Genomic DNA, 10,694 nt, shown 5'->3' on the forward strand with positions numbered 1-10,694 from the left:
GTCTGGAGAGAAAAAAAAAAAATCCAAGAAGCTGGAAGGGAGAGGCTCTTTCCCTCAGCAATGTACTTACATAATCATCAAGCAACAAAGAAAATCAAATCCTTAAAGTTAATTCTGTTTCCAGAATCATCTTCAAAAAACTAAGTTGATGCACAAATATCTATACAATGGAAAGCAGAGATCAGGCTAAATCCCTAGGATTTTGGCTTATTCTGTATTAAATCCAGTTCAGGTGCTGACTGCTCAATGAGAAAAAAAAAAAAAAAAAAAAGAAAACACTAAATACTATATAACATAACAAGAAATGTAGTCAAAAAAAGGTTGTGCAGTTTTTTTAAAGATTTTTATTTATTTTAAGTAATCTCCACACACTGACATGGGGTTCAAACTCACAACCCCAAGATTAGGAGCTGCATGCTCTACGGACTAACCAGCCAGGCACCCCAAGAAAAAGTATGTTTGTGTTTGTTTCTGAGACAGAGAGAGTGCGCGAGAGAATGAGCACGAGAGAGAGCACATGGGGGGGGGGGGGGGCAGACGGAGACAGAGAGAACCCCAAGTAGGTTCCACACTAAGTGCATGGGGAGCCCAATGCAGGGCTGGATCCCATCATCATGAGATCATTACCTGAGCCAAATTAAGAGTGGGACACCTGGGGCTCCTGGGTGGCTCAGTGGGTTAAACCTCTGCTTTCGGCCCAGGTCATGATCTCAGGGTCCTGGGATCGAGCCCCGCATCAGGCTCTTTGCTCAGCAGGAGCCTGCTTCCCCCATTCTCTCTCTGCCTGCCTCTCTGCCTACTTGTGATCTCTGTCTGTCCAATAAATAAATAAAATCTTAAAAAAAAAAAAAAGAATGGGATACTTAACCGACTGAACCACCCAAAACCTAAAAGAGTAAGTTTTCAACAGGAAAAGGTAGTATTTTCAACAGGATACTAGATTACTCAAGAGTTACTACAGGAAAAGCTAAGTTTTGCACACATACTGCTTTATGATAGGAGACAATATGTATACCAGGGTGCCTGGGTAGCTCAGTTGGTTACGTCTGCCTTCAACTCAGGTCAGGATCCCAGGGCCCTGGGACTGAGTCCTGCATTGGGCTCCCTGCTCAGTGGGGAGCCTGCTTCTTCTCCCTCTGCCTGCTGCTCCCCTTGCTTATCCTCTGTCAAATAAAAATAAATAAGATTTTTAGGGGGGGAAAAAAAAGGGTATCCAGGATTTATATATTTCAACAATGATGGGTTCTTATTCACCAAAAGGAATAAAGGAAGGATGAATAACCTAGAAGACAAAGCCTGTATCCCTATAGTTTTGCTGTGAAAATTAATACCCAACACGAAACCTAAGATGCTCTCCTCAGAAAGTAACCTGTTTCTTGTTGGCAGATCTCAGATTAGTTACCAGAATAAGATGAGCTGAGAAGGGCAAGGTCAAAATTCTAGCTGCAGTAACATATTGTTACAGTTTATGTATACTTTTGACTATCACATAAAATCTTAATTTCCAAATAACCACAGCAATAATTCAGTTGACAACTTTGAAACTCAAGTGTTATCTTTCACTCACATTCATGGTTTATGTATGCAAATATATGACTCACTAATGATAAGAGTGGTTATCAGGTTTTATCAGGAAGCTGGCACTCTGGATGAACCGTATCAAAAATTTTTCCATTAAAAAAAAACTGCAGGGGTGCCCGGGTGGCTCAGGTGGTTAAGTCTCTGACTCTTGATTTCAAGTCAGGTCATGATGCTAACTAGCTAGGCTCCTGAGATCAAGTCCCAGCTCAGGTTCCATGCTCAGCGGGGAGTCTGCGGAAGATTCTCTCTCCCTCTATCCCTGTGTGTGCAGGCGCTCTCTTCCTTTCAAATAGATAAATCTTAAAAAATTAAGCTTCCTTCTCTACAAGAAAAGATATTCAGGACGTTTGGATGGCTCAGTCGGTTGGGCATCTGCCTTCAGCTCAGGTCATGATCCCAGAGTTCTGGGATCAAGTCATGCGTCCGCTTCCTTGTTCACCTGGGAGCTTGCTTCTCCCTCTGCCTGCTGCTCCCCCTGCTTGTTCTCTCTCTGACAAATAAATAAATAAAGTCTTAAAAAAAAAAAAAGAAAAAGAAATGTTAGGGTGCCTGGCTGGCTCAGTCAGTAGAGCATCTAACTCTTGATCTTGCATTCGTTAGTTTGAGCCCCACATTGGTGTAGAGATTACCTCTTTTTTTAAAAAGATTTTATTTTGGGGGTACCTGGTTGGCTCAGTTAGGCATCTGACCATTGGGTTTCAGCTCAGGTTGTGATCTCAGGGTTATGAGATCGACCCCCACACTGGGCTCCATGCTCAGTGCAGAGTCTGCATGAGACTCTCTTCCTCTCCTTCTGTCCTTTCTCCCCAAATAAATAAATAAATAAATATCTTAGAGAGGCGGGGGGGTGCAGTGGGGGGGAACACTGAGCAGAGAACCCAATGCAGGGCTCAATCCCTGAACTCTGAGATCCTGACCAGAGCCAAGGCAGAGGCTTAGCCCACTGAGACACCCAGGCGCCCCAGAAGATTTTTATTTTCATTTGACAGACACAGAGAACACAAGCGGAGGGAGCAGCAGGCAGAGGCAGAGGGAGAAGCAGACTCCCCGTTGAGCACAGAGTCTGATGCAGGGCTTGATTCCAGAACCCTGGGAACATGACCTGAGCCGAATGCAGTTGCTTAACCAAATGAGCTACCAAGGAGCCCCTAGAGATTACTTTAAAAATAAATTTCAGGGCGCCCGGCTAGCTCAGCAGAGCAAGCAACTGTTAATCTTAGGGTCTGGAGTTCAAGCCCCACAATGCGTATGTAGCCTACTTAAAATAAAATGATAGGGGAGAGGGCACCTGGGAGGCTCAGGTCATGATCTCAAGGGTCCTGGGACAGGCCCCCCATCGGGCTCTCTGCTCTCTGGGGAGTCTGCTTCTCCCTCTCATTCCCCTTCTGTGCCCTCCATGTCTCTAATTAATAAAATCTTAAAAACAGACAAACAAAACTGGACACCTAGGTGGCTCAGGCAGTTAAGCATCTGCCTTCAATTCAGGTCATGATCCCAGGGTCCTGGGATGAGTCCTATATCATGTTCCTTGCTTGGCAAGGAGCCTACTTCTTCCTCTGCCTCCCACTCCCCCTGCTTGTGCAAGCACGTGTGCACTCTGTCTCTGACAAATAAATAAAATCTTAAAAAATAAAATACATGAGGGGCACCTGGGTGGCTCAGTGGGTTAAGCCTCTGCCTTCAGCTCAGGTCATGATCTCAGGGTCCTGGGATCAAGCCCCATACCGGGCTCTCTGCTTGGCAGGGAGCCTGCTTCCCCCCTCTCTCTCTGCCTGCCTCTCTGCCTACTTGTGATCCCTCTCTGTCAAATAAATAAATAATTTTTTTAAAAATCTTAAAAAAAAAAAAATACGTGAATTTCTTTAAAGAAATATACCTTTAGTGGCTCAGTGGGTTAAAGCCTCTGCTTTCGGCTCAGGTCATGATCCCAGGGTTCTGGGATCTAGCCCCACCTCGGGCCCTCTGCTCAGCAGGGAGCCTGCTTCCTCCTCTCTCCTCTCTCTCTGCCTACTTGTGATCTCTGTCAAATAAATAAATAAAATCTTAAAAAAAAAAAAAAAGAAAGAAAAGAAATAAACCTTTAAATAAATAAAAATGAAATGTTAAGCAGAACCCCTAAGTAAAAAACTATCAATGCAGAACTGCTCTGACTGAAATGGGAGGGCTGCTCAGAGTTCTGCCAGCTCAGTCTCTTCCCTCAATAGCTCCTTACGCACCCTCTTCACTCCAAATGGTATTTTTAAATCTCCTGTCCAATCCATATTTGGTTAAACTTAGTAAAAATTCAAGAAAAACCAATCACCATCACAAACTACTTAGACAGTCACTTCAGTTTTACAGAACAGCCTTTAGAGAATGGGTTTTGAAAACCAATTTTTATAAATCCATTTAGTAATTCACTTACAAAAGATGTACACATTGCTAGAACAGTTTGGTCAGTTTTGACAAAATATACTGTGAAACACTACCCCAACCAAAATATGGAGTATTTCAGGGGCACCTGGGTGGCTCAGTCAGTTAAGCGTCTTGACTCTTGATCTCAGCTCAGGTCTTGATCCCAGGGTCGTTGAGTTCAAGCCCCAGGTTGGGCTTTAAAATATATATATATATGGAATATTTCTATTATTCCAGAAAGTACCTTCCTGCCCCTTTGCAATCTCCTCACCTACCACCATACGAATCATTTTCAACTGGTAGCTTAACAGAATCTGAGTAAATCAGGATGTAACAGTGGGAGAATTTCCAGAGACAGCCAACCTTATTCAGTATATGTCTTCCCATTTAATTGACCCTTCTTTCAGTATTTAATAAGCCCCTTCTAGGTGCCAGAGAACATCCTAGCTGTGGGAACTCAGCAGTGAATCAAACAAATCTCTGCTTTACTCTCTACAGAGGTGAAGACATAGTGGATTAAAGTAACATCCCACAGGGGTCCCCTGGGTGGCTCAGTCAGTTGAGCCTTTGACTCTTATTTCAGCTCAGGTCATGATCTCAGGGTCACGTGTGAGGTTGAGCCCCATGTCAGACTCTGCACTCAGCAGAGTCTGCTTGTCCCCCTTCTCTTCCTCCTCCCTCTGGGAGCACATGCGCACACTCTCGCCCTAATAAATAAATAAATAAAATCTTAAAAATAAAATAATGTCCCACAGTAATAATATGCTGGGGGGTGGCGAGGTGATGAAAGGAATACCCTATAGAGTGGTCAAGAAAGGCCTCGTTCAACAGGCGCCTAGGTGGCTCAATCCGCTGGGCATCTGCCTTTGGCTCAGGTCCCTGGGACTGAGCCCCATGCTGGGTTCCCTGCTCAGCAGGGAGTCTGCCTCTCCTTCTCCCTCCACCCTTCCCCCCACTCATGATCTCAAATAGAATCTTAAAAAAAAAAATTTAAGACTACACAAAGTACCACTTCATTTTATCTGAAACAATAATTTATTCTTTTTTTTTTTTTAAAGATTTTATTCATTTACTCGACAGAGACACATCACAAGTAGGCAGAGCAGAAGGCAGAGAGGGAGGGGGAAGCAGGCTCCCTGCTGAGAAGAGAGCCCAATTCGGGGCTCCATCCCAGGACCCTGCTATCATGACCTGAGCCGAAGGCAGAGTTAGCTTAACCCAGTGAGCCACCCAGGTGCCCGTGAAACAAATATTTATCTTCAAAAATTCACCCAATTTTTTCTAGTGGGCAACCCCCCTCTGGCATCTGACCAACTTCCTCAATCTTCTCCATTTTTAACGTGTTTTTCTGATAGCCCACAGTCTGCTAGCCAAAGCTATTAATCAAGACTGTAGGGACACATCTTTTAGACACATTGGGACCATCTTCTGGGAAGCCTGGATGTAATGGAGCCCTGTAGTGAAGAAATCTGATTAACTTTAGAACGCAGTTTCTTTTGATGTCCTCTATCAATTCTTTATTTATAATGCCCTTATTATCAAAATAGAAGGAAAAAATTGAGTTACTGGGGCGCCTGGGTGGTTCAGTCTGGCAGTATCTGCCTTCCACTCAGGTCCTGATCCCAGGGTCCTGGGATGGGGCCCCTCATCAGGCTCCCTATTCAGCAGGTGTCTGCTTCTCCTACTCCTCCCCGCTGTGCTCTCTCTTGCTCTCTTTCTCTCAAATAAATACGTAAAATCTCAAAAAAAAAAAAAAAAAGTGTTATTACCCCTCAAAAAACAAAAAAGCTACAGCATTAGTGAAAGCAAAGCAATGGACTTCATATAAGCATATTAAACACACCTTGGTCCTCATGCCTAAAGACAAGTGCCAAAAGTCTTCTAATTAGACATTCAGCAACTTCTCTTTGCTTGGCCTTCTATGTTCTGAAACAAGCCCAGCTATGCAGTTACCACATTCCAGATGCTAAAAAACAAATCAGGGGCGCCTGGGTGGCGCAGTGGGTTAGATCCTCTGCCTTCAGCTCAGGTCATGATCTCATGGTCCTGGGATCGAGCCTGCCCCGCACCCCGCATCGGGCTCTCTGCTCAGCAGGGAGCCTACTTCCTCCTCTCTCTGCCTGCCTCTCTGCCTGCTTGTGATCTTTCCGTCAAATAAATAAATAAAATCTTTTTTAAAATAAAAATAAATAAAAACCAAATCAGGCAGAACAAAAATGAGGACACCCATGCCAGCTAAAAGGCATGGGTTGGGGTCAGATCAATGCCTTCAGGCTTTCTAAAAGCCCTTGGGTTTCCAGAGTTTGGAAACAAAGTAATTCAATGTTTTGGACTTATCTCCCTCATTGGCCTGCAAAAAATAAGGCAACAAGACATAAAACAATTTTTAACAGCGATATTAACATTAAGAGAAAAAAAAAAAAGACTTAAGTGGCAGTATTAGAGACCTGTATCATGTATCTAGAACAGGGAGACCAAACTCAGGGGCCTACAGACAGACAAGTAATATAAGGTGTAAAATAGTATCAAGTGACACTCCACTGCATGTCAGGGATAAATATCAGGCTGCAGGGAGGTCTCTGACAAACTGGAGAGGACATGCCCAACTACAAAGATGGCTGCTATGAAGGTCCAAGGCTGCCATAACTGATTTTTCAAAGGCAGCCTGAATTCAAATTTTTACATAAAACCTCATTTTTTGATGTTGACAACAAATTCAAATTTACAAGACTGTGTGAGTGAGCCAATCAAAACACACCTAGAGACTGGGTTTAGTCCATAAGCCTTCAGTTTTCAACCTATGCCGTAAAAAGAAAAATACATGGTTCTTTCAGTGGTACATTTCTAACTCTGGGGTACAATGTACACCCTATGCTTCCAATAACACACTGTCGTGTAAAAATATACCCAAAAATAGAAATCTATATCTGAAATCCCTAACTGCTAAAAGAAAGCAAAAAGAAAATGATCTTGCTCTTCATACACTAAAGTGCTCCATTTGTAGAACTTTCTTCCAGTGGAAGAAAACATTAGGAAATGTATTTTCATGAAACTGAGTTCACAAATGTTAAGCTTCCTCAGCACGTGCATTAGCCCGTAACTTGCAGACAAAAGGAAACTAAAAGATGATCAATGGCACAGCATTTAACCTCGATTAAAAAAAAAAGTTCCCCGGGCGCCTGGGTGGCTCAGTGGGTTAAGCCGCTGCCTTCGGCTCAGGTCATGATCTCAGGGTCCTGGGATCGAGTCCGCATCAGGCTCTCTGCCCAGCAGGGAGCCTGCTTCCTCCTCTCTCTTCTCTCTCTGCCTGCCTCTCTGCCTACTTGTGATCTCTGTCAAATAAATAAGATCTTAAAAAAAAAAAAAAAAAAAAGTTCCCATCAAAGACTAAGAAAGGGTGCCTGGCAGGCTCAGTTCTCAGGGCAACTGTTGATTTGGGGGTTGCGAGTTTGAGACCTATGTGGGGTGTAGAGGTTACGAAAGAAAGAGAAAAGGACAGAGAAAAGCAATCTTTTAGAAGGATACCCCAGACTCAACTCTGCTGAGAAGCTGTGGGCAACTACTTTTTTATGGGTTATAAACCTGCATTACAGGCTCTAAAGCAGTGTTCTTAAATTTTGAGACTAATGAGTAAGATGGAAGGTATCAAACCTTTGAGAAAATGCACTCCCTCACAAAAATTTTTACGACTCATGGGCCCCTACAGTCCATGGACCAAAGATTAAGAATGGCCTGCTCTGAAGAATATTAAATCTATGTTATCTCCAAACCCCCCACTTCTTCCCACCAATACATCTCCATTCCATCCTTCTACTTTAGGCAACTACCATGTCTGGCCTAAACCAGTACAGCAGCCTCTTAAATTATATCCCCTCCTCCATCTTCCATACCTCTGCAAAAGTGATTTTAAAATATCAATCAGAAGACTTTGACCGCTCCCCCAAACAACCTTACCTGTCTGTTCTGTAACCACTCTTCTGACTGTGTCAGCTACTTTGGGCCTCTTTTCAGGCTGAAAGCACTGAACTCTCCCCATCTTCAAGTTTTGATGCTTGCTGTTCCCTCCACATGGAATGCTCTCTCCTACAAAACTGTATCCTCACTTGTGCCCGAAAGAATTTCTCTAACCACCCTTAGATCTCCCTTGTTAGTGTCTACTAGAGTCCCTGCTTGCTATCCCCACATCACTTTTCTCAATCTGTCATTTGCTTACCAGTTTTATCTTACCCCACTCTATTGGAACCTCTCCAACAGCAAAACCCCTTCTGTCTCACACCCCCCCTGTACTCTCAGAGCCTGGCACAGGAGCCAGTAGATGGTACGTTCTCAAGGACTACGTGTTGAATCAATCAGCCAAATACTGAACGACTCAATCTTACATGTTTACAGAGTAACTATGGGAAGCAATCCATCAAAATCTAATTATTTGAGAGAACAGCATTAACCACATTGCCTTCAATTCAAGATGTCATTGTGCCCAAGACAAACAGGCTAGCGTCTCAACAATCTCAGTGGTTGAGACTATCCATTCTAAATAAACAGCTAATTGTTGTAGGTCTGCTCTCTCGGTCAACCTCATCTCTCCCCACCTTGGAGTTAACCTCAGCAGTGTTCCAAGCTTCCTCCTTCCAATTTCTCAGGACGAAACAGGACACTCTTTTTGTAACCTGCAGTTTCACTGGCTAAACCAAATTCAAGAAGTGCCTGTATGTGACCTACCGTCGCTACGATTATTACTATCACCACCACCACTAAAATGGGTACATCTGCAGACTAAAAACGTCAGTCTCCAAAACCGAAGACCGGTCACTGATGCCAAAAGAGTTAAAAGAACAAAGTGATAAGCCTGTATTCGACAGAAAAGTTTTATAGATAAACGACTTCTTCTTCTGAAAACTTCAATTCACTTTTTACAAGATACAATCAAACCTAAATGGATGCAGAGTAAGCTTGTTTTTTGATACTGCTAAAACATGTGCCCTAGTTCACAAAATGGAATTCCCAGCAAAGAGCAAACTAAGCCCGAGTTGCTCCACAAGTTGCTCAAGGCAGGAACCGTTGCCAACAGGCTTCCACTTAATGATACATACATCAAGCTGTTCAGAAAACCGAACACAATACTTCCACAAACAAAAAAAAAAAAAAAAAAAAAAAAAGGAGGACCATCAGAAAGGAAAGGAAAACGCTAGTGTTGACACCTGCCTTTCCACCCTGGGCCCACCATCCAAAAATCCTATAATGGTAATGAAGGTAATAACGATGTCGTTTAATACTTGTCAGGAAATGAGCTAAGCGGTATTCAACTTAATCTCATTTAATCTTCACAATCAGTCTATAAAGTAGCCACTGTTACTTACCGCTATTTTACAGGTAAGGAAACTGAGGCACCTGGAAGCGACGGCCCTGGACCTAAAATCAAAAGCTAACAGGGCCAAAATTTGAACCTAGGCAGGCTAGCTCCAGGATGAATCTCTTATGTTGCCACCAGAAGCTTCATTGGCTCTCGGCCGCCAGGCTCTACCACATTCTGAGGTTTCTCCTTCAATGCAATTAACAACCTCCCCGTAAACACCCTACGACCACTGATGGCTCCGAACTTCTCGGCACCAGCGCTACTCCCCAGCTTCTGCCGCCATGCTCCACCCTTAAGATTTTGAAAGACAATAAGAGCTGATAAAAGTTGCTGAGGTGCTAAGGGGAGCAAAAAACAAAACAAACAAAAAAACAACAAAAAGAAACTGCCCCCTACAACCAGAACACACTCTGGATCACCACTGGAATGCAAGTCGGCCTCACCTCCAACCCAAGAGACTGAAATAAAAGTGGGCGCACAAATGTTCCCGGAGCAGATAAATTTGGACTATGCCTCCTCTGGCCGCAAGGCAGAAAAGACGGACTAACATTTACTGAGTGCCAGCCACATGCGCCCTACGAGGACAGAACCAGGCCAATGGAGAACGGGGCGGGGGGAGGGGGAGTTAGCACTCAAAAGAGTTCCGGGAAAGGGAGAAATCCAAATAATGGGGTTCCTACGACTAAAAAGAGAAATGGGAAAGGTGGAGGCCTCTTCCTCGAAGCATGCAGGAAGGGGAAAAAAGGGTAGGAGCTGCTCGGGAGAAAAGGCGGCCCAGGGCGTCGGAAGCTAGGCCGGAGCGAGGGGAAGCCCTGAAGGGCGGGGAGGGGGAGGAGCCGGAGAGAGCGGGGCCCGCTCAGAGAAGGCCTGGGGGTAGGCGCGGGGGAGCGGCTCCGTGCCGGACCTGCCGGGGACCCTGACCCAGCCGCCGCGGAGGAAAGATAAAAGACAAAACAACTAGAGCCGGTGGAACTGCCCTAATCCCCATTAGAGGCCCTCACTCACCTGGGCCCACCGCAGCGATCGCAGCTGCACCTCGCAACGGCACAACCGGCCCGAACCTCGCCCCCGCCCGACAGCGCGCCCCGCGTCCCCGCTCTCCGACGGCGGCAGCGGCGGCGTCGCCCGCTGACTCCTGGGAAATGTAGTGCTAGGCCTGTCTCCCCTTGCCCACTTGATGGTCGACTGAACTACGTTTTCCACAAGGCAAGGCGAGCGTTGGGCCCGCCGCTTTGCGTCACGCGCCAGGTTGTCGGCAGTCACGTGGGGTCCTCCGTTCCATCCCCTCCCCCCGCCTGGGTGGCCTGGGGAAGAAGGAGGGAGGTGGACGGAAGGGGCGGGGGCGTTGCTGACGCCACTACCCCCA

The 10,694-nt window shown here is 45.2% G+C and overlaps 1 protein-coding gene across 1 annotated transcript in view; it reads right to left on the reverse strand.

Moving 5' to 3' along the window:
* Window positions 1-10,478, reverse strand: part of THRAP3 (thyroid hormone receptor associated protein 3) — a 75,491-nt gene extending 65,013 nt beyond the window's left edge. The window contains 1 exon segment of the mRNA XM_032301894.1: window positions 10,334-10,478. The gene's annotated coding sequence lies outside the window, so the exon portion shown is untranslated.
* Window positions 10,479-10,694: the final 216 nt, after the last annotated feature.

This window comes from Mustela erminea, chromosome 10, assembly GCF_009829155.1.
Source record: "Mustela erminea isolate mMusErm1 chromosome 10, mMusErm1.Pri, whole genome shotgun sequence".
In the NCBI taxonomy this organism is placed as follows: Eukaryota; Metazoa; Chordata; class Mammalia; order Carnivora; family Mustelidae; genus Mustela; species Mustela erminea.